This window comes from Lycorma delicatula, chromosome 2, assembly GCF_047948215.1.
Source record: "Lycorma delicatula isolate Av1 chromosome 2, ASM4794821v1, whole genome shotgun sequence".
NCBI lineage: Eukaryota > Metazoa > Arthropoda > Insecta > Hemiptera > Fulgoridae > Lycorma > Lycorma delicatula.
This window is the reverse complement of record NC_134456.1, coordinates 176,919,435-176,945,811: the sequence shown is the minus strand read 5'-3', so window position 1 is coordinate 176,945,811 and position 26,377 is coordinate 176,919,435. Positions and strand designations below refer to the sequence as shown.

At 31.3% G+C, this 26,377-nt stretch overlaps 1 protein-coding gene across 1 annotated transcript in view; it reads right to left on the bottom strand.

Moving 5' to 3' along the window:
* Nucleotides 1-26,377, bottom strand: part of loaf (low-density lipoprotein receptor domain containing lost and found) — a 501,189-nt gene that overhangs the window by 313,272 nt on the left and 161,540 nt on the right. The gene's annotated exons all lie outside the window — the stretch shown is intronic.

The window sequence follows — 26,377 nt, the reverse complement described above, 5'->3', positions numbered from 1 at the left end:
TCATGACTGTCCCGGTACTACTACTAGTATACTGAAGAAATATACAAAACTCTGATGAATTATGTACATCGGGTGGACTATGTATATTCCTCCAGTATACTAGTAGTACCAGGAAAGTCATGGCTGTTTTTAAATTTTAACTATGACTTTAATGCATTAATTTTAACTCCTGATGGCTTCCAAGTAAGCCGAAAAATCTAGAGAACGTATCAACGTGCTGGTAATGTGGATTATATTAAATGATAATTTATTTATTTATCATATCAGCGGTAGCATGTTTGAGAAATTAATTATTAAAGAGATATTAATAAAATCAATCGTTAATCGTAAACCAATTTATAAATGAACCACAACGCAGAAACCACTTATTTAAATTAACAACACACTAGTTTTTGTAGATTACACTTATTTTTATTCAATTTCGATTTTTTCTTATTGTTTTGGGTCTTTGTTTTACTATTTATCAAGATAGTAAAATTAACTACAATTCTTAGCGTTTGTTGGAATTTTTTAACCTACATGATACATTGATATGAAATATTTAGTTTATTACCGTTTTCTTTGTTTATTAGGGCCATAAACTGAATTATATATTGTTATTGATTTAACTTACAGTAGATGTTTAATAAATTATTTTGAATAGGCAAATTATTTAGTTGATAATGAAAATTAATTTTTTAATTAAATGATTTACTATTCTATTTTACTCAGATGTCACTTAACAGTATTCATGTTATCAGAAAAGTTTAGATTCACAACACTAACCTACTTAATATTGTAAAAGAAGTTTTCAGTATGATTATCAACGTAATATTTTATTTTACTTGAAAAGTTATTTCATTTAAAAAGGTATTCCATTTAATCGCAGGAAATCGTGAAAAAAAATGTAAATAATATTCTAAAAAAAAAAAATTATTAATTTAGATTTTCTACTTATATTCTCTTTTTGTTTGAGAATAGATAATTTGTTTTAATTACTCGTAAATACCTTTTTTGCTTTCTTTGAATTTCTGTACGAGAACTTTTAATTTTAGTGATTTTTGATGACTGATCAACCAGCTGACCAACTCTATTTCTTCTTCGGTTTTAAACCGATTTAAAAGAATAAAAAATATTGGCGATTAATGGATTTCATTGAAAGCCAAGATATAAATTATCAAAAACTGTGACTTTTTTAATAAAGCTTTTTATGTTTTAATCTCTCATAAACATTTTGCATATTTCCTACGTGCCAGAACATTAAAGGAAATACTTATTTATTTCAACAAAAGGGAGACTGGTCGAACATGAACAATAATAAACCTCCAGTTTGTTGACAACGTCAGCAAAAGGTTTTTGACCACTCTAGTATAAGTGCATGCTTTAGATATTTTAAACAAAAACTGTTTTACAATAAGGATTCATAAAAAGGCTGTTTTATAATTTAAAATTAGTATCTTTCTATTGAGAATATGTGTAATGGCGTTGAAGGAGAACTTCCTGTAGATATTATTTTTATTGATTACGGTAAGGAATTTCATAAAGTTATTCATGAATTACTGCTTAAGAAATATAATTGGCTAGTCATATCTTATCTAATTTTCCAAATCAATTTCGTAGGATGGACATCAGCACGTCTCGCGGTTAATTAATTTATTTGTAACAGTTTCTTATATACTATAAGTCAATATTTTGGCCTACATTTTCTGATTTCTGTAGTTGATAAGTTATATTAAGACTTCAAATACATATCATGAAATTGCATTAATTTCAGTAATAGAATTTACTCAAAAAAAATTTCTTTCATATTTTTTCTTATTTTATGAACTTATACAAATACCCCAGCATATTTATATGGAATCTTTACAATTTAAAAAATAATAATTTCTTGGAAGATATTCAGAAAACTCTTTTGAAATTTTTACATTCTCTCTGAGGTACACTTTTTTATTTTACTTCTAGTTATTGTATACATATTTTCACGATCATAGCAAATTGTTCTTTTATATTGTTTAATGCATCAAACGAGTTGAATCGTTTTAAACTCATTTTATGAAAATTCGTACCAGTCCAACTATAATTCCAGAGACACGAAATAACTAATATATCGCACCGAAAACTCAATACCTTTTCTAAGTTATCAGGTAAACAGATCAATATCAGCATATTTTGGTAAAAGTTAATTTTAAGTTAAATATGAACAAAATTTATTTTGATCAGTGATAGGTGAGTAAAATAACTTTTAGTGTTTTTTTGGCGTCTTATTGCTGAATAAATAACTTTTTCTACCAAAAAAAATTATTAATTTTTATTAATCATAATGTACCTGATAGAATTATTTATTCCTTAAATCTACATGTTTATGGGAGAAGATACGTCAACAAAAACAGATATATTTCTTAAAACTGTTCGTATAATACAAAAAAATAAACCAACTGTACATGAAATACAAATAAAAAGACTAATGAAATAAGCGAAACGTTTTATTCTGCGAACATAAGTGAATTAATTTCTTTGAATGTAAGCTAGCAAATTCCTGACTAGGTAAATCCTCAATGTAAATTTACTCAGCAATAAATCTGGAAACAGTTGAAGCCACATTCACACAAGCCGTATTTTAAAGTAAACTGCTTTCCGAAGAAATTTATTACATATTCTCAGAGTATTTGTTGTAGCAAATGGCCTTTAACCGTTGTTGGAAGTAATCGACTCAATTGATTGTGTAGCTATGTTGATAGTGTAATTTGTAATTTAAAAATAATCAACCTACCACTATATCGAAAACTCTTCAATAACAATCTAATGAAAGAGGTATTTCATACAAACTAACATCGATAACCTAACTAATAAAAAGTATAATAATAAAAAAGGCAGACAAAACAAAGAATCGAGAAATCAAGGAAGGAAAAAATTTTTCGTTATACAATATGCAATAGTATGATTACATCAATAACCATTCATAAGAAATATATATAAGGATATCTTTTTATGACTTGTTCTTTGTATGTTCTTTGAATTTAAACCAGAACAAGTGCTGCTTTGAATATAGAGTGTATTTTTTAAGAATTCCCCCATATTATTTTCATTACTGCATTTTTCAACAGTAAATCTATTAAAACCATCCATTTCGGCACGTTGGAAGGCGGAGTTAGATTTCACCGGTGTTAAGTAGGGGATAAAAAAGATTTCCACCTTAGTTAAGAAAAACTCAAGTTTACTAATACGACAATGGTTGTATGTGAAAAAAGGTTCACATATTTAGCATACTACAAATTCCACCTTCTTACAATTTCAGCAACATTTTGGTCATCCCTTGCCGTAAGGGTTGGTCCTATAAAAAATTATTTCACACAAAAGTTTTAGATAAAGTTTAGAGAACTAACGACCACTTTAAACCGATTCGATACTGTGCTTATTAAGGGAAGTAAATTTTTTTTGTCTTCGAAACCTCATTTTTTCCACCCCCTGGACCAATGGTTGGTGACATCAAAAAACTTTGTTTAGATAAGTTTTAGGCTTTTATGCAAATAATAGCAGGAAATTTAAACCAATTCGATATTTTACTTAATAAAAAGTTATAGCGATATTCTGGTTTTTCGAAAAAGCTCCCTATTTCCACCCAAATGGTCCGATTTTGCCCATTAAAGAACTCAATTGAGATTTTGGGTCTATTGAGATATTTTATCTATCAATTTGAAAGTATCTGGGGCAAAATTACGGCGGTTATCGTGTCCACAAATGAAATATATATATATATGTAAATGTATATATAAACTTTTGAACTGACGGTGGTTTTGGGGTCTTGGGGATGTGAAACGCGAAATATAAAATATCTGGAGAGATATTTTGAAATTTTTCGGAAGCTGATACATGGTACCCATTACAGTATGTAGCTTTCTTATGAAATCTAACTAAAAACTAAAAGACTAATCGTAATTTTTTTATTACCTGTAAAAACTATTATCGTAAGCCACAAAAAGAAAAGAGTATTATTTTTTAACGCGTATTATAGTTGTAAATAATAATATCTATCTTATAAGCAATAAGCAATGTTATAAGCAAAAAAGAGTTACTTTGAAAGAATATAAAACAGTCCTGCTTTTTACATTAAATTTATTTATTTAAAGTCACGAAAACAGTTATCAGATTTCTCTGAACAATTTCCACACTATTTCTTCTTTATAAAAATAAAATTAATTATTTAATTTAATCTTAACCATGACATCATATAACAGCTGCCGATGCATGTAAAAATCCATATCTATCGATTATCCATATCTATTCATATCTAAATCCATATCTATTGAGTCTATTCAACTCAAGAGATTTTATGCAGTATACGATCATCCTTAATATTCTTAAGTAATGTTATATTAAATTTACGATCATACTGAAGAAAATTAAAAAAAAAAATTGTTTAATGCAATTTAAAGAAAACAATTTTTTTCTGATAATCCCTATCCAGCAACAAAATAATCAAGAAAATTAAATGGTTCTTAACCCAAATATGAGCTAAAAGATATGAAACAAGATACTAGAATTTTAATGATGTAAAAAACTAGTAAACGCGATTTTTTTCGAAAAAAGAATAAATCGTACTTCAGACATTTAACCGAACATTCTAATCTTAAACAAGACGTAGATAGGAAAAATAAAACACTTTCTCTAGTCGAAATAAGTGTAGGTTTCTCTCAGGCCACGGTGACATATCTTTTGTACTTAAAAACTCAAATCCAGGCGTTCAACTCTTTTAGAACGAATACCTATAAATTCCACTGCGTAGATATTTCTGAATAAAAAACGTTTCACGAAAAGTTTGTTTACGTCTCACGTGGCAACAATAGATTAAAAATATTAATACCTAATATAAATCAGCTGTTCATATCCCCATATGTTTACTAGTAACTTTACTGTGTTGCCACTTTGGCTGCTAAAAAAAAAAACTAGTCTCATTACTTTATTTACAGACCTCCTGTGTATATATATATATATATATATACGCCTACGTAAACAATTTTGTTGCTCGAAAATCTGCAAAACTTCTAAATCAGTTTCATTGAAATTTAGATATGCTGTAGTGGTGTACTTGAAGTTGTGTGTGTGAAAATTTGATGCAGATTGGTTGAGTAGTTCTTGAGTTACACCTAACTCAATTAAGATCGATTTTCAAATAAGATCGAAAAAAACTTGAAGTTATGCTGACTGTGCTGTATTTTTCATACCCTTCTATTTAAATCAAATGGCTATTTCCATACATAATGTTTAGTTTTCTGAAACTTTTAAATAGATTTTTTATTAGTCACTTTTAATAAATATTTTCAAAAGTAATTTTTTTATTGATTTTAGGTCCATGATGATTATTTTAATTATTATAAAGATGATTATTAATTATTATGAACTGGTTTTTAATAACTAAACCAACATTATGTTGCCAGATGTTGATAGGTTTTGTTTTTTTTAGCGAATTTTTTTTTTTTAAAAACACTAATAAATTTTTTTTTAAAGTAAAAATTGTTCCGTAATTTAAAAAAAAAAATTAAACTATATTATACTTCTTTAATGAAAATGAAAGTTAATAACTTGGAAAAAGAAATAGCATTTCGATAACAACAAAGACGATTCAAGTTTTACGTTACTGTTCATTTCCAAGGAAACTCAAATCACCGCACCGGTAAACCAGTCACGCACGATAAAGAAAAAAAAATGAGACTTTCCAAAAGTTCTGTATAACCATTGAAAATATTACACAACTACATAAAAAATAACTCTTCTTTAACACTTTATTATATTGTTCTTTCAATGACATACTTTGTAGTAAAGGTTCATTTTGTTTTATACAAATCCTACATTTAAATAAAAATCACTAGTAATTATATATATATATATATATATTTTTTTTTTTTTTAAATAAGTAGATATTTTATAATAAAGAAGAAAGCTAATTCTTACTTCAATATTTTTTTCTTTTTAATTATTTAATATTTTTTTATTAGCTATGATAAATTTTAAATGAGAATTTATTTACATATTCTTTATTAATAAACGTTTTCTCTGCATATTTATTGTCGTTGTAACCTCTTATTATTTCAATAAGTGTGTAAGATCACAATGAATTAATAAAGTCAGCCAGCAGATTTATTTAGTTTTTCTATTTTATATATATATGTTTTTCAATGTATTGTCTGCCCTTCTATGTAAATATAATTAAATGCCAAATTTTATGGTAAGTTGTTAAAACGTGTTTGTACGTACACTGTTTAAACCTACACTTTTGTTTGTGTAATTTTGTTAGTTACTTAACAAAATTATCGACCACTATGATTCTGATATTTTTATTTTTCGTTTTAAAAAAGGACTTTCTTTCTTTTTCCTGTTTAGCCTCCGGTAACTACCGTTTAGATAATTCTTCAGAGGATGAATGAGGATGATATGTGTGAGTGTAAATGAAGTGTTAGTCTTGTACATTCTCAGTTCGACCATTCCTGAGATGAATGAGGTTAATTGAAACCCAACCACCAAAGAACACCGGTATCCACGACCTAGTATTCAAATCCATGTAAAAATATCTGGCTTTACTAGGACTTGAACGCTGTAACTCTAGACTTCCAAATCAGCTGAAAAAAAGGACTAAAATGCTGTTGGTCAACCTTCGCATAACCTGTAATACAACACCTTTCACGTTTACATCCATTGAACATCAGATTATTATTCATCCGAATTGCGCCTAATTATATTTTCAAATAAAAAAATCTTTTTTTACATTAAAAAAATGCTAGTTTCATAAAAAGAAATATTAAAAGAATTTAACCCATTTAATGAACATACACAATTTACAAAGGAAGTTGAAAATAACAATAGTAAAAGTGTTTTGGATTTAACAATAACTCATTTCTAAAAGAAAATATCAACAAAATGGTATCCGATGGTAACCAATATCTTCAAACAGATATCTAAATTTCCTGTCAACACAACCAATATCACACAAAAAAACAGTAGTCAATCTCACAGACTAATATAATTTACAAACTCCAAAGATAGACCAGAATATATATTAAAAAAAAAATCAAAAGATCTATTAATAAATAATAATTATCTGGAAAATATCATAAAAAAAATATTTAATAATACAATTCTTAAACACTATAATAATATATCAACCATCCATCCTAATAAAAATAATAAGAGTGAGAAATATGTTGCATTATCACATTTCACAGATCTGTCAGAAAAAATTAAAAAAATTGCTAAAAAAGGATTTGAAAAATTAACTAAAATAAAAAAAAAAAATTTAGAATTTATAAATATTTTCATAGATAATATGTATTTTAAATTTAAAAATAAATTATATGAGCAATGCCATGGTTCAGCGATAGGGTCACCAATCTCAGCCTAATTTACAAACCTAAGTATCGAATATTTAGAAAATAAGAATTACAGAAATTAAATGAAAATAAAACCGATGAATTATTCCAAGATGATATCGTCTAAATCATCTCTGCCGTAATTTTATAAATTTTTTCCAATAATGATAACAATGTCTGCCTTGATATTATAACCCACTGACTGAAAAAAAACCTAAATCTGTGTGGACTAAAAGAAAGTGAACAAAAACTATTAGTGGACCAAAATACCAGTGGACGTTAAATAAAATGGACAAACAAATCCGTGGACATTGGCTTTTTGTGGACCTCAGCGTAAGTGGACCCTACACGCTTACCGAAAGGACCAAAGTCCCCTAATTTAAAAAATATTTCTTTTTCTTTATCACTCGTTTGACTCATATGACTACTTTGTTACTACAATTTTATTCTTGAGATTTTTTAAATTTACTTTTCTTTATTCAGATTACATAGTGAAGTAGAGTAACTGATTAATGTGAACACAAAAATAACATGAGAAAAAATATTAAGAAACATTAAGCCTAATGGGCAATCCTTTTAATTGAATTAAGTTACTTTACTAACTATTTTTATTAATTAATTAATTTTAATTATTTAAGTAAACTAATGTTGGATTGCACGCATATGCGCAAGTATCTATAAGTGGATTGTAATTATTTGTAATTAAGTCAGCGGACAATGATTTTTAACATTTTAATGAGAGTGTTAAAAATCATTCTAACAGATTACATAGCCGTCTTCTGTTTAGTTGTCTAACCGGAAATCGTGCTATGATTGTAAGATCATAATTGTTTGAATATTGATGGGTTGTGAAATTCAGAAAAAAATTTGAATGGAGTTTTCTCCATTCAAAATTCTTCTACTTTAGGAATGATCTGCACAGATATTTTTGAATTCATTTTGACATAGTCATTACATCGTATGGTACACGATCCTTATCAATTGAGACTGGAATATTTGAATTTTATTGAAATGACAGAACCATAAATGCGCATGTAATAGTCATTTGATAGATAGATTATTTAATAGATTTGTATAGTTATATCAACGATCTAACAATACTCCCAGTTACACGGATCGTATTTCAGGTAAATACATGGTATTAAAAAAATACATTGGATGTATTTTATCTTAACATGATGAATCTCTTCGTTATTTAAAAAAATATTAATTTTTGTTGATAAAAAGGTTATGTACAGGTTTCCTTGAGTTTACTGACCTTGTACTTTACTGTCCTTATACTTTAAAACCATATCCTGAGAAGGTATGGTTAATAAAATAATGTGTTTATTAAAATTTACATTTTCTGATGACAAAATGATACTAGAGATATACCACATCAGATATATCACGGTATTAGATACTAATAACATATTAATACGATACTATTATACTATTATTATAATTAGGATACTAATGACATATTGGGAGTCTAAGGAATATCTGATGCATATAAGTATGTGTGTAGAGGTATGATTGCCGATAGAATAAAGCCTTTTGGCACTAGAATTCTGCGTAGATTCTTTAAACTTTAAAGAGACTACGTTGTACTCTAAAGAACCTACCTTCCAAAATCGATGGAATACTATTATAAAATTATCATAAAAACAGGATTCTAACTTAACCCCATATTGGACATCACCACAGACCTTAACGATGGAAGAACACAAAATATTTATTCAGAAAAATATTTAGCACACACACGCGCGCGCGTTCGCGCGCGTGTGTGTGTTATATTAATATTATTTGAACATTTCGATTTTTCTGGAAAATAAATTAATTAAAAAATTGAACAAATACTTTTAAAGAAAAAAATTAATTTTCTCTAAAAAAATACATAATAAATTCTATGTAGCTTTTTATTCATATCAGAGAATACTGTTAGTTTTCTTTTTTATTTTATCTGTTCAATTTCTGTCAAACTGAACGAAACATACGAGCAGCAGCTTAGTACAATACAAGTACCTTACTGCCAGTAATAGTCCGTATTTCATACATAGAGTGTTGTAAAAGACCACTTCAAATGTTAATATTTTTCTCCTCTTATCTTTTATTTACATTGAGCAAAATGTTCTTCAAAGAAATGAATTATAGAATACATAAATACAAAAAACAGAATTTTTATTAATTTCTTTACATTGTATTAATTTATTATTCAAAATTATAATGGTAACTTATACTAGAGAAACTAAGAAAAATCGTACAAATTAAATGACATGAAGTCTTTTCCTTTTTTTATTGTTACAGTGTTTTTAATTTAGCTCCTAATCTATTTTTATATTTTTCTTTCAATTTTCAATTTATTAAGAAATCAAAAGTGAATTTAATTGCAAATGTATAGATCGGTTTAGAATTAATTACCTCTTGTAACATAGGTTAACTAACTAAATAACTTTCCCTATTTTACATTTAAAATCACATTAGAAGAAAAAAGGGCTTAACTTTTCTGCAGTTTTATTCTCTATTCAGTGATAAGCCAGGAAATAACCATTTCATAGTAAAATAATTACCTTCTTGGTCGACTAGCGATTTGTTTCTGCTGTTCGATATTTTATAACCAGTAGAAAAATTCCAAAGAACGATTTTAGAATATGCCGATGGAAAGAATGATTTTTGACAGATAAAATTCATTAAATTATTGTAAAAAACTTTTTTAATTTAAAATAGAAACTTTTTAGAAGAATACACATGAGGAAAAGAAATTTTGGTATCAAGAACATCTAGAAGGAACGTAACTGATTTGAAAATAAGGTATGCCAAAGCTTTCTGACAAATGTACGTATCTGAATCGAGAACGACCAGAAAGAAGGAATAGTGTTCTTGTTTAATATTTAAATTTGGTTATAGAGAAGAACTATAAAAGTGAAACGAACAAATAATGAGGAAATATGTAGAAGAGGAGAAAAAGAACAGAATTTTTCTACTTTTGTTTTTTATAAGAAGATATCTTGGTTAGGAGCTTATTCTACGTATAAGAAAACGGATTGGATTGCTCACAGAAATTAAGAAGAGAATATAAGAAAATTAAGCAAGATATCGTTAAAGAAAACATAAAAGTAGTTCAGTTGCAATCTGTCGTAAGGGAGAAAAAGAAAAAAAGGAAATCTCCACTACTCAAAATTTCAAATAAGGAACCTACGTTCATAGTTTCCCCACAGTTTTATTAAAGGAACTTCTAAGCACTTTTAACTATAAGAGAAATGTCATGGATATCTCCGATTTACTTCTAATATGCTCGTAACATTACTGATTGCATCAAAGAAATAAAGATGCACAAAGTATATCCCTTGACGGTTTCTTAGGATCAAAATCTTACTTCAGTAAAACAGGGTAGGTGGAACCACATCAGAGTAAAGGTTCAATTGCCCCTATTTCTTGACTTACCGTTAAATACTTCTATTAACGTAACTGTGTGTATGTTGAAATCAAAAAGCGGTTTTGTCTATTTGACTTTTTGACTATTTGTCTTATTCCTACGTCATGTTGACACTGGGATTAGTAAAATATAACAGTTATTCTAAAATTTTTTCAAGTATAGTCTTTAACACATTTTAAAACTATAATCCGAATGAAAACGTGCATGGTCCATCCAGAAATTTCGTAGTATATTTTTAGAAACACAATTCAAGCTATTAACTGAAATACAATGAACTAGTAAGTCAGTATTTAGGTGTTCTTAGAATGTATCTTTCCAATTATTTTCTCTGTTAATTAATTGAGAAATTTGTACAGCGATTTTTTTGTTGAAGTCGCCTTTATTATTATTATTATTATTATTTTATTTTTACTTCAGATATAACATATCGCTACTAAAGAAACGGCCACTCCTGTGAAAACCCCGTTTGAAACAACCCTGCAGCTTAGTAAAAGTACGAATAGGAAAACGGAGAAACGATCAAGATATTACTGCTACTAGTGAGGTTACGGTAATAAGGAATGCGAATATATGAACGAGTATTATCGTTTTATTGCGAATTTTTCTAATAATTATTTTCCATTTTTTGTGAGAAAATATTCTGAACATCAGAATGACGTAAGACTACATCATTATACTGTAACAATCAAATACTAAGCAATGATGGCAAAAAAAAACTTCTGGATGTCTATATTATGTAATTTTTATTTATGTTTTTATTTAAAAGATCCAATACTTAAATTTTCTGGAAAAAACTTGCGCACGCACGTGGTGCTTATATATACGGTTGATCGGAAAACCTCTTCCTTTTTAAATTTGGTTGTAAGATCTAATTAAGTCTATATGAAAATTAGTTCTACAGTTAAGAGGATGAGACATTTCTGAGCGAGAGAAGTATACTATGAGGATTGCTTAGAAAATAAACACATCGATTGAATTAGCCATGTATTCGTACACGTGATTTGAATAGTTTCTGGAATAGCAAGTCATAAGAAGAAGATAAGATTATTTTCCATAGCAAATAACTACGAGAATGGAAAGTTTGTAATTCACCTCGTCGAGGAATCAACATAACGTAGATGCACTAAAAACTATTTATTATACATGAAATTTTGTTTGTTAAACAAATTAAAAGTGATAAAACTCCCAATATCTAATATTGCTTAAATGTTGATCTTAAGCGTTCGTGAAATTTTTTTGTACTTAAACTGAATATAGAACAGATGTTCGTTGATCAGTTTTACAGAATATGATAAAAAATTATTATAAATCTCCTAAAATTTATTATCAAGATTTTTTATGGAGTTGCATAACTGGGCACAGTAATCATATGAAAACAGTAGTAGAATCATATTTGGAAAGTGAACCTTTTTACAATAATTTTTTTTATTTAAAATTATTGTTTAGATAATGTTAAAATGTAAAAATTAAGTGAAACTATGATTTGACATAGACTATTTGCCACTTTGATTCTACAAGATCTCTTCTCTTTAAAAAAAAAAAATGTAAACGAATGGAGCAATTAATTTTTAACTTGTTCACAACCACTGTGTCAGGTCAACTTGAAACCACACTTACTATTTCTATTTAAATTTTTGAAAAAAATTAAGGATAGCTCGAAAAACAGGAATAGAAAATTAAAAAATAAAATTTTTATTTTCAAAATTATTAATTCTTTTTAAATTTATCTCAATCATATATTTTAAAGATGTTGGTCAGTTTAAAAATAGATTAAATAGTAGGAGTTGGTAATATTCTCTGGTGTATGTTGTCAGTTGCATAGCTATAAACATTAAATAATTTTATTACTAACTGTAACCTTTTTTCATATTAAATAACGTTAACAGTTATTTTTTATACAGCATAGCATATAATTCAGGATATTTATGGTTAGTAGAAAACTGAAAGCTGAGAGATTATAAAATAGTATGGTATTCGTTTAAAAGTCGAATATGAATATCGGAAATGACTGAAAAGAAGATTCTGATTACCGGAAAGAAATCTTCATGTCTGTAGTTGAGAAATATCTTTATTATAAGATAAACCAGGAGATTAGAAGATTGAGTTTCTAAGAATGGCCCAATTATTTTTTTCTAATGAAAAATAACTTTTCTTTAATCAGGTTTAATAAAAAATTCTAACCTATCAGATTCAATAATTACCTAGTTATACAATGTTTGTTTTTCTTTTTTTTTGTAAAAAATAAGAAAGATAAAAAAAAAATATGAAAAAAGATAAAAGTAAAGATAAAATTTAAAAGTGGATGTAAGTTTTTTATTATTAATAACAATTTAAAAATACTAAACTACGATCTAATTAATAATACTACGATTGAATTAATAAACTACGATTGAATTAATAATAGTATTTAGAATTTCCAAAAATTAAATAACATACATTTAACGATTAATTTGAGTACATATAGGCCATGCAATATGGGAAAATTACCCGCATTCTAAAAGCATGGTAAAAGTCGACAAACACTTGAACAGCAAACGTGTAGCTATATTTATAAATCGTTTACAGGATATCGGTATTGTTCAGTGCAAAGTACACAAGTAAAATAAATAAAAAAATCAATTTTCAATTTTCAATAGATGAAGTGTAATCTGGGTTTTAAACACAAACTCAAACATACAACACATACAGATATGTAATGTTTAAATGGAAATGAAAAATGTGTATATATATTTACGAAGGGACCACATCTCATACTTGCAGGAGGATTTGCTGGTAAAGTTGTTGAAAAATTTCTTTCACGAAAGAATTTAAAAGAAATTTAATTTTCTAAAGAAATAAAACGGGTTATTGATTTAAAAACTTGATAAGTTCAAAGTTGAAAATTCTATTGCTGGAATTAATCGGAAAATTTAAACTCAGCTATTACCATAACATATTTGTATATTTAAGGTAGCATATAGCATACTTATCTGAATATTAAATGCAATCTTCAGAAACCTCACTACTAAAAATGAAGAAGAAATAAAATTCTAATGTATAAAATTGAGATGGAAATTAAATTAATTATTTTGTAACGTTCTGAATATTATTAATTATTATTGAAGGTTAGGAGACATTGTATTGTTTATATGATAAAGTGGATGTTTGGTTTATCTTTTTAAGTATTTTAATAAACTGGAAAATAAAATTATATTCAAAAAACCGTATACAAATAATATTACATAAAATTTAGATTTCATTTTAATTTTTCAATTATCAACTTCAGTAACACTACGGAAGAAATTATATTTTAAAAAAAGTAAAAACATAAGGAAAAAAATTAATTGATAACTAAACAGTACTTATGTTTAGCCAATTACTTTTAGCCGGGATATTAGAATACGAATAAAAAATAAAAGTAAAGCATTATAAATATTGTTTTAGTTCTAGGAGATCACAATAAAAATAATTATAAATCTACTTTAAAAACATCTGCATCTCCAATTCAGACTAACATTACAACTTAGTGCAAGTCTATTTTATAGTTGTAAAGATAAAAACCTACCTACCCAAGATAGTAACAAGCCTGAATCGTATAATGACAAAGAAATATCCCCGCTCATGAACAAAATTTTAATAGAGGGGACAACATTTGTTTACAACTGAAAACATTCACTGATGATTTTTAACAAATTTAAAATATAATATGGTATCTGATATAACTTCCTTGTTGTAAATGTCCTTGTTGAAATGTTTCAGCATTGTAGTTTCTGCTTCATTACTGATAAAATTAGTTTACCAGCAATCTAATTCCTGATTATTACGCATATTTTATAAAACTATAGTTTTTAATAAACTAATAAATATGACCAGTTTCCAGGCAATACAGACCCTTTTTCTGATCTATATTTATGATAGATCGAAAGCACTATTAACCAAGTAAAAGTGTCTCTTTTAGTTTCCTCCATATATTCTAAATTGAAATTATTGTCTTTATAAATAAATTTATAGATGCTTTCTCTTTCGATAGGTTTTTTTTCATTTTAGTGTTTCCGAGGACAAAGACTGATTCCCTATATGTACTAACAATAATATTATAGAAGTGCTCTACAAAAAAAATAGTTTTACTTTTTTCTAAACGGAGAGAAATATGTAATTTCTTCTTGTTTTTTAACACAATTAATTATTTGCAATCTGTTCTCTCGGAACAATGAATAGATAGATGTATTGAATTCCTATAATTAACTTGAAGAAGAGAAAGCTCTACAGCAATTAACCCCATTACATTCGGTTTTATTGTGGTTAGCATCATGTAACAGATGATACCCGGTAACAGAACATACCGCATACTGTAACAGACCCGATGGATGATAATGAAATTAATTTTTTATATCGTGAGAAAAAATTACACGCCTGACTGGAACTCGAACCAGAATCTCCAGATGAAAAGTAGGGAGCTATTCCTTCGCAAAAGATATTGTCATGAATTTTTAATACTTTTTTCCCCGTACTTCAACTCTACCACTTTGGAATAATACAACGAGCGTTTTAAAGAAATATTTCTCAATCGCCTGAAACTAACAAAGAATATTGTAAAATTCTATTTCCTAGTTAAAATTTGAACATTTGGTTATATATAACTAATCGTCCCTACACCAAGCTTTTTAGATAATGAGTTTCGTGATTTATTTTAAATATTTAAAAAAATCTCTTATTTAATTTAAAATTTACAAGAAAAAAATAAAAATATCCTTTTTTAAATACTTATGGTGTAATAATTATTCATACTATATCTACTTAGTTTAACCCTACTGAGATTATTTATTTTAAAGGAAAGGTTGACATCTAATTCAATTTATCTTTTATTTTCGTGATAATATGTCGGATCATTTTCCAATTTAAAACCAGTTGATTTATGAAATAGCATGTAGACCATTTTACCAACTGAACAGCCATTTAGCCTACTCAATAAGCATTTCCCATTTTCTCATTCCGATGTAATAATATATTCCTTAAGCTCAAATCTTTTATTCTTTCGTGCAACATAAAACGAGAAGTCGTCTTCATCTAGCGATCTATATTTATCCAAGAAATATATATTTGTCCTCGTTACCTTAAAGAAGTATTCTCTTTTCTCATTTTCCCTTTTTCAGAACAAATTTATCCCTCACTTAGTTTATCCATTTCAATTTTTGTTTTTCTACACTAAAATCTGTTTATCTTCATTAACACCTTTCTTTTCATCCACATCAAGAGGCTACTGTAATATTTCCTTTTCTAGTAGATTAGAATACATAACACAAGAGTGACATTTTATGAACATTTATGTTATATTTGCTCGACGCGCGGAGTGCAGACCGGCAGATAAGAAAAGGATCATAAGAAACATCTTAATTAACAGAGGTAAATTTATTTTCAGCTGAAAATCACCTTAGTCACAATTCCCCTTATAAAAATTTAAAACAGATAAAATAAACGATTTCTTTTGCTGCTATTATAAATCATATGATTTTTTTTTACAAGATATAAATTATCTATTGTTCATATTACAATTTTAATTTAAAGTAAAACTAATTTTCACATAAAATTAAAAAAAAACGTATTTAATCTTAGTAACCATTCAAACAGAAGTTTTATCAACGAAAATTTAATTCTAAAGTAAGATTCTCGTACAAACTGTTAGATAAAAAAATTATCCTGTTAAAGAATTTTTTGTACATTTTTAGTAATTTTATATCAATACTAATTCAGATCATTAAAAATTATTAAAATATTTTACAAACTGACAACGTAAAAACACCTAACATTTAATAACTAAAAACTTAACCCATCGGTTGGGTTCCTGATAAGTATATTCTTTTAATCAATATAATGTGTATATATATTTTTCTCTAATACTGTAATAATTCTAATACATGTATCTAATATATTAGTTGATTATAGTTTTAATCAACCAAGGGCGAATTATCACCAGTTTCAAAAATGAGGTAATCATTCTCTTGATACAAAAGCGTCACATGCCAGGATGCACTTAGATGAAAATGAAGTGAGGTGGTTTTAATGAACCGAATTTCCCATTAAATGTCAATATTTCAAGTCCATAATGAAGGTTGATATTTAGCCGTACAAGTGACATCTTTATTTATTTACCGAGAGATTGACTAAAACTTTCATCGTCAGAGAAAAGTTTTATTGTTGCCGCCTCAGTTTCTTTGCACAAGGCCGATTAAAATAGAAGCTGGGACAAACAGTGTAATGCAACAAATAAATGTAGCCCTTTATCCAAGAAAAATATTTAGTTAATTTGGGCATAACAAAACTCTAGAGCCCATGATGACCACTCAATCCATTCCCCCACCATCACTATTAGAGATCTCCTATGATATTTGATTTTGGCTCTTTCCTTTACAACACATACGAGTATTTTACACTTGCTTATGTTTCTCTCTTTTCCTTATCTCAGTACATCACCTGCCCGTCTCGTATTCTATGTTTTTCAACATATATTATTTTATGGTTCAATATGAATCACCCAATTCCTTGCTCTTCCTTATCCTCTATTCATGTTGTAGATTGCTTCTTGGCCTCTGGCTCCGTGCTTAAAAAAACTTGTGTTTACTGCTATCGGTAGCGATATATTGCTTCAACAAGTACAGCGTACCTACATTCCCGTCGTCGGGGCTGACAACGATCAGTGGATGTCAGTCAACCTGTGTTGCTGTAGGGTTTAGGAAACTGCTGCGTAGTGTGTTGCAGAAGTGCCACTGTAGGCTAAATAAGGACGTTTCCTTTGTTTGAATCGTGTCCCCATTTTTATAGGTTCGTGAGGCCAGTAAATAATTCTGATTCTCTGGCAGGTACGGGAAGCGATTTCGCTCCGACCACGCCGGTGGTCTATATTAGGAGCTTTTAAGCTTTGACTTAAGGGTTGCATGAGAACAGGTGGCCTTGCTCGGAATAACTAAGAAGAACGCTCACCTGTCTTGTGGTAGGTGTTAGGTTTCATTCAAACTGCAGCTGCAGTGCCTGGCAGTGTAGTTGTATTGTTTTTAATAAGCTGCAATGGAGCAATCCACGGGAGACTGCCTCGAGGACTTGGTTGGTTTACCGAAGGGTTTGGTTATCGGTGACCACTTCCTGCCGAGAAGGTCACTAGGCAGGTCTCCGCCGAGGCCACAGTCCTCTGTTAAGGAGGTCATGGAGGTCTCCACGAGGGGGGAGACCTACCCTCTTGTGCACCGTCGGATTGCATGAAATATCCGACCAAAGCTTCTGCGTCGAGCTGTGCGGGAAGGACTTCGGTCGGAACCGTGCAGGCAGAGCAAGGTAGTAGAGGACGAGACAAGGCTGAGAGGCAGTTCTTTGCGAAGTCGAGGATGGTGGTGTACAGCGGTGCGGTGGTCGGCTCTGTCCCGGAGGACTCCAGAGCGAAGCATCAATTGAAGGGGTCTAGCTCGGGATCCGAAGGGATAAGGCGGATCGAGAATATGCGGTCCGCATAGGCATCTGGTCTCTTTTCATGAGGAGCAGAGGTTTGCGTGAAAAGACTTTTTCAGTGCTTTTTTTGAAATTGTGATCGAGTGTGTACCTTCCCCAGTTTCACAATCTTACTGTCTGAGAACTGCTACAACGGTTTTTCGCACTTATTCTTAATACGATACACGCCCTTTTCACGGGGATTCAGAGGATTTGGCGCACGATTTGTTCGAGCACCCGCCTCATCGCGGCGAAAAGAGTGGCAACGACTCCTGGTCGCAAGTCCGTATTACGACCTTTAAGGGGCCTTTACCCTTAGCCCTGCTTGCGTTCTTTTAGAGCAGGAGCCGCAATCTGTAACTGTGTGTTGATCTTTGATTTCACACATATGATCCAGTAACGGCGAAGAGGTGCAAAGAGTGACAGGAGAATGCAGAAGGTCTCCTGCTGCCCGTGGCTCGCTGCAGGTAGTCGTCACGCTTGTGGGCTTGTGCCCAATATCTGTAATAAAAGGAATACAGCGAGCATTTTGTTCGTATACTGTTAGGTCAGGATATTTCCGATTATAACAGATGTTAGTGAGGTATGTAAGAAGCCTAGCTGGAGGAAGAGGCTGGAGCTTTTTTCTTCGACCTCCTTGAACAGTGGTTCTGACAACGATAGTTTAGAAGTAGATATAAGGATGACCACACGGAAGGGTATGAACCCACTTATTGAAGAGTTTTTGCAAGCCGGGGGCAGATCTGGCTACTCTGCTTCGTTGGCCCATGATGTTTTGGCGGAACTGGGTGGCTTGTGTTTCTATTTAGCAAACCCCAAATGTACTAGTGCAGCTACCAAGAGGAGATTATTGCCTCAGCCTGAATTCTTCCGAGCGGCTTTCATAGCTCTCGTCGAGGATTTCGAAAATCATACCTCAACGCCTGAAGAAATAACCGTAGCACAGAAACCGGTCCCGGCCCCAACGCAACCTCATAGGTATGCTGAGGTGGTCAGGGGTAAACATGAAACCATCCAGTCCTCTAAGAAACCTGAACTTACGTTTTTTAATAGGACGGAGGGCTCGACTGTCTCCAGCAGTCAGCTGAAGAAAGACCTCCAGCCCGAAGGGCTGGACCTCTTGCCCTTCGGGGTAACTGGAAAAGTCTTAAAATCTTAAAATATCGGGCGGGAAGTTGCGGTTTCCGATATCGACTTACAGTCTTCTGAGATCACTGAAGCGGAGGTGCGTCAGGTGATCTGTAGTATGACACTGCACAAGGCCCCCGAATATGATCCGATCATGGGCTCTTGCCCGTGATTGGCAAGGTTTATGTAAAGGTTTTATATTTTCGTATTAATTGGCCACTGATTTGGTAATGGACAACCAGTTTGGTTTCTGACCAAGCAAGAGCACTGAGGATGCCATACTAAAGGTGATGGAAGTAGCTTCCTCTAGTCTATGTAAATATATATTAGGGATTTTTTCTGGACATATCCGGGTCATTTAACAATTTATGGTGTCCCTCTTCCCTGTTTCAGATGCAGAAGCGTAAGTGTACATGAGATAAACTAGAAGTACTCTAAAGTTATTTCAGCCGTCGGGCCGTTTCCTTGCGTGATGGTGGCTCGGAGGACCTTAACTAAAGGATAAAAAGGATACTTAGTTAAGACCTTAACTAAAGGATGCCCTCAGAGTGGTGTTCTGAGTCTCCTTCTTTGGATCGTATAATTCGATTCGATGTTGCGTTTAAGGTTACTACGTGGTTGTCGTGTCGTCGCTTATGCTGACGACGCGCTGCTACTGATTGAAGGGGATTCGCATAACGAGGTAGAGTTCTGAGCTGCTCGTGCTTGTGAGACACTCAGACTGTGGAGTCTCCAACATAAAATGATTATCAGCCCAGAGAAAACCACAATGATATTATTTAAGGGCCGATTGGGTGCATCCGGATGAATCCGGGTTCGGATGGCTGGTCTCCCCATTCGGTACAGTACGACTCAAAATACCTGGGTGTTATCCTTGGTGAAAATATGAAATTCAAAGAACATCTAAAATGTAGCAAAAAAGACCACTGAAGGTTTTTATGGAATCCGTAGAATCATTCATCCCTAATGGGGGTTGAATTACCGTAACATGCGTAACATTTACAAAGGTGTCAGCGAAGCTATTATAATGTATGGTACGCCTGTCTGGGCTAACCTCATGAATTTTAGGTATTGCACGGACATTTTGCTGCGGGTCCAGCGACTCCTCTTACTGGCTGTTATAGGCGGTTATAGAACAGTCTCACGGGAGTCAGTCTGTTTTACAGCCGGAGTCAAACCAACAGATATCTTGACTAATGAGCGTAAGGAACGCTACATTTCCAAGGTAAATAACCTATTGATGTCAGAACGAAAGCAGGAGATTGAAGACCGAGGCACTGAGTCTTGGAAGGTCAGGTGGGACAAATCCCCCACAGGTCGCTATTACCACGCATGGTCCGCCTGGGCCAAAATATCCTAAAAAAGGAGTCAAGGCTTTCGGTCGAGTTTAGACAGCTGGTCGACTCGTACCTTTCTGAATGTTCCTTGATGGTTCCTGAACTGTCATTGAAAAACAAAAACCGCCACGGCGCAAACAGAGCCCTTGATTCAGTTGCTTCTCGAGTGTCATGTTACCGGCCAAAGCTATTGAACGTGCGATCCAGTGTTCGATGCAGGTTTTTGGTCGTGACCACATTTTAACATCTGTGGCGACTTACCAGGCGTTTCTATTTACTCTTTTTTCTGAGGCTCCGGAGGGTGTAGCAGAAGTCGGCGTCAGAGCGGGTGAGACACCATTCCCTGGCCTTCGGGCTGGGGATCCCGTATATATAGACAGACTGGTTTTTCGAATGGTACTGAGAAAGGGACCGGGGATTGACTAAATTGACCCGGATATTTTGTATCATCTGCTGCCTGTCATAAGAGAGCCGCTTGGCAGGCTGTTCTCGGGTGCCTTAGCTGTGGCTGCTTTCCGGCTCGCTGAAATGTGGCTTTGGTTAGGGTGCTCTGAAAATCAGAATAGGATCATCTTGAGGACAGTAGTTATCGACCCATCAACCTCTTGCCGGTTATCGGTAAGTTGCTGGAAAGCCTGGTTATGAAATGGCTCTGGGAAAGCATCGATATGAACTGTTTTCTAAATCAAGGCCAGTATGGTTTCATGAAAGGGGTTGGTATCGAGGATGGCATCTTAAATGCTCTTGCCGAGTTGGAAAGCGCCGAATGGAAATATGTTTTGAAATTTTTGTTGACAGAGACAGTATTTCCTTCCTTATGTTGGAGTTCTGACCTCTATGAACTGGAACGCCGCAATGGTCCCGTAGCCCTACAGGCCGTAGTACGTGAGTACTTGTCTAACCGCACGGCTGTGTTTAAAGAATCGTACCTAGTTGTGGAAAAATCTCTCACCAGGGAAAGCTGCACGGTTCCTTCTCGGTCCCTTGCTGTGGAACTTGGTCTTTGACGAATTTCTGGGACTGACATTCCTAGAAGGGGTCACGGCCCAGGATTTCGCCGGTGGCTGTCTCCTATTAGTTCGTGGTAACTCGTGACGGCAGCTAGAAGATCGAGCGCTGCGCGGCTTTGTCAACCGTAGAGGGCTGGATGGACATGGAAAATTTAAAGAGTTCTGTGCCCAAGACGAAGTACATGCTTCTCAAGGGTGCAGACAAATTATCGTACTGACGGAACCCCCGAATTAATTACAAAGGCTGTGTAATCAGCCGAGTGAGAGTTCATAAGTAACTAGGTGTTTTGTTTGATGAGAAGTTGCTGTTTAGCAATCACATTAAGCAAGTAGCGGCGGACGCCGTCTCAGTGCACATTCTTAGGATGGTTGTTGGAAAAGACTGTGGGTTGTCAGGCCGTCAAATGTAAATGGTGTGCTGAGATGTCTTTGAAAGCATGACCATTTACGCGGCGCCCGTTTGGGCGCATAGGTTGGATATGAATAGAGCACTTGTTAAAGATTTAAAGAGTGCCCAGCGCAGAGCCTTAATTTTGTGCACTGGTGTTTTTAAAACAACCTCGTACGAGGCTACCATCGTACTGAAGTAGGCTCTCCCAATCTATTTAGTGTAGAAAGTACGGGCAGCCACGTAGAAGTTGGTAAGAGGCAGATAGGCCGAGGTAGTTGGGATGCGGTTTCGGGCCGGGCCTGTACCGAAGCGGAACGGTGATCTCAATGCACCTTTAGGGCGACCGAATGGGGTGATGGCTGGAGAAATACCAAACAAACCAAAATTAGTGTATTTTTCCCTTAGCTGTCCGCAAAATCTACGCATTAGTATGTATTCAAAAATTAATCTTCGAAAAAAATTGGTTAGTAGTCTACCCAATTTCAATCAGATGTACAACATGCTCAGGAGTGTGGCGTGCAGACTGGCAAATAATAAATTAATAAATAATAAAGGATCATAATAAATTTCTATTTGGTCTTCACTCTAATTGGTCAGTACCCAACAAGTTTATTCTTACGTCTCGTAATATTTCTATTCTACACATTTTCGTTTTATAGAGAATTCTTCTGTTTCAGAAGATTATTAAGAACGTGACCGCATATATTCCTTCTATTTGCTTCTGTAAATATAAATTTTCCTTTTTTCCATAACGTTTCTTATTCCCTTCCATTTAGCCTGTTTGTATCTTCTATATTTTATTATATCTTCATCGAGAAACAGTGCATTAGATACTGAATGTAGAAGAGGGTGTGATGTAACGGATCAAACATAAATGGGCGAATAAAAAATATGTTGAGGTTGGAAAACTGGAAAAGTAGATGATAACTAATACATAGAGGGAAGGATGCATTTATGAAAAAATATTTCATTACTTTACATAATAACAAATACTCAGAATAATAGTTATTGTTTGACTGGTTGAAGGGAAAAAATATGCATAAAGAAGAAGCATAAGAAGACAACATGCATGGCAATTATAACAATAAATATGGCAGAGATGGAATGCGTTAAAGAGAATAACTAATGATGACAGGGGTAGGAATGATTTCGTCAAGAAACAAACTGCAGATGTCAAGACATGAAAACATTTCACGGTGAAAAGAATTGTAATGGTTCAGATATGTGATAAAAAGGAACGCTGAACTGGAAATGAAGAGAAAAGATGAAGGGTAAACCAAAACGGAAATAAGGAATTTTATAAAATATAACTTTAAAGAATTGGAGAAGTCTGTTTAGGAAAACCAACCCGTAAGCATCTTAGGAAATATACAGAAGCCGCAATGAAATTTAATTAGGATTTACAAACTTATTGCAGTGATAACTAATAACTCCACAGTGGTGGAGTTTTAAGTAACGTCACTAACTAAAAACTTGAAATTTATTTGACAATGATGAACTATCAAACTATAACTAACGTAAAATTCAATTATACTCGTACGTAACATTTTGTCAGTTAAGAAAATTTTAACTTTGTTTAAAGAGAACATAAAGAAATAATTTTAAAAAAGGAATTCTTACAGAGCCGAAGAACATATAAACATCGCGAAAAATAATTTACAAATGTTGATAGCATTAAAAATTTATTAAAATATTCATGTAGGAAAGTGATTTTTTTTACAAAAAAAAAAGGCTTCAAGAAAATATTATTCATCACGATTATTTGTTTTACCCATCTTCTTTTTGTTATATTTTACGTAATAAAAAAAGGAGTCATGTAATTCCTATTAAAAAATAAAAATATTATTAAAAAATAAACATAAAACAATTCACGATGATCAGTTAACAGAGAAATATCATAAAAAAAGAAATACAAGAAAGTAATAACGAGTTTTCATCGAAAATTTACTTTAACAGATTGTATGCACGAATATAAAATCATCGAATAAGGTGGTCCGACTGCCACGAACAGATTGCTTAATCTGGAAAATAGAACATCAAATGACCAAATGACACGAACACTAGAGATAAAACTTGGTCTGTTTATTACTTCTTTTCAAGTAAATAGCATTCTTAAATAGGATCCTTCCTTCCTCTGTTATCAGAGAATCAATCTTTCCTTCCGTTAATTAAATTTATTTTTTTAAATTTTAGATTCAAATATTAAAGAAGTAAAACAATAAGAATAGTTGTGAAATAATGATGATGTAATTATTGAGTTTTACTTCCTTGAAAAATAATGCAACCCTGATAACAAATGATATATTTTTAAGTCATTATTATGTGATCTTTTAAGTTATATTTATATTCAATGTAGACAAATCCATTATAACTTAATTTTTTTTATCCATGATGAGGAGAACTATTAACCTTTACTTAACTAACTTCAAAGAAAGGAAGGTTCTAAATTGATTTAATTCGAACACATCTTACGTTTTTACGTATATTCATACTTCACGCACCTACTAAATGCACTTTTTTGATGATTTTTTTCTTACTCGATTCAGAATTACTAAGGGACTCCCAGTTCAGATATAAAAACGCTATATGATCACATGGCGATTTAAAAACATTTTTATTTGTATTTCATTGTCATCATTATTCAGTACTTGATTGTTACTTCAACATGTTCCAGGAGAATCCTGCTAATCTTTACAGTTGTATTCTTCTGATTAATGAAAAATGTTCATATTTAAAGAGGAGTTAAATAAATATTTCACGTTGATTTTTGTTCCTACGATTAAATGAGGCTATACTGAAAACCTGGAAAGACAAATTATGACGTAAAATTGGTGGTTATCTTGCAAATTTTAATAACGTGAAATATTTAATTACATGTATTTTAGATATATATATTTTTTTTGGCTAAATGTGTTTTTTTAACTGCCAATAAACAAATAAATCCTGAAAAAAATTCGTAGGAAGTTTAAGAGAAAATTTATGTTAAGTTTAGTGAATGCAGATAAACGTTTAAGAAATTCGATTATTTTTTAAAAAGAAACACCAAATTATGCTAGAAAATTTTGTAATATTATACCAAACAAAAAATATTTTTGATATTGTAAAATAATAATTGTCAACTCCATATGAATTCTTAAAAATAATGAAAAGTTACTGGAGGAATATTTTGTGTAACCTGAAGTTATTCTACTATTCAAATTATTTTTATGCTGAACATAAAGAAAATTAGTTACAAAAAATGAAGTAAAATAAATTGTTCGTGTTTCCGTATTCCAGATATTCTAAGCTCACTTTCTCGCTAAAATCTTTTCTCATTTCTTTCTTATTTTTATAAAAACGTAGGTTTCTTTCCTACTGTGACTTTAATTTTTTATGTGGGCATATCCATAATTGTAATACAAACTAAATAATTTTAAATAGAATGTCCTTAAAAAATATAACTTTATAATTCCAGTATAATGTAAAGAGTGAAATATATTTTTTTATTTAGTACAGCATGTAAAGAATCTTTTAATGTATCATGAAGAAATGATAGTTTCTTTAAAACCTATCTTTAAAAAAAAATAAAATTCTCTTTCTGATAACTTTTATTTAATAATTAAATAGTATCTATGCAACGACCATATAATAATAGCCACCAATGCACGAGCGCAAAAATAAGTTACGACACTCGCCAAGGCTCGTTCGTAAACTTTGCAAGAGTGCATTAATGGTCATTATAGAGAGTTGTATACCGTATTACTTCTTAATATTGGGATTATTCATTTAAATCACTGATGTAATACATTGTTCTTAAATAATTTTAAACAATTTTTCTAAAAATACATTTCTGTGGCAAAAGGTTATTAGTCGTAACATTTGCTTTTTCTTTAATATCAATCGGTGTTAAAGTCATTTCTTTCTCAGAATCCGACATAATTAACAAACGGATAAACAGTGTAACTTAGTTACCTGTAGGTGTACTTTCAAATTAACTTCTGCTTGCTAACTACTAAATCGGATTAAAATCAAAGTAAAAAAAAAAATAAAACAGCTGATACATTAACAATACCCGCTTCTGACTGGTCAGTGGTCGAAAAGAGTATGCTTTTGATTTGTTGAATACCTGTATCGCAATGAAAATCTATTCTATAATGACCTTGATTATGATACAGGTTTCAGCCGTCTAATTCAAACATTATAATACATCCTTAGAAAAAAAAATTCATTGTAACGGTAACATTATTTACGTTACCAAGTAAGGTATGGAATTTATTTCTTAGGTTATATTAAGCTTTTCCCTATCTGCACACAAATTTTAA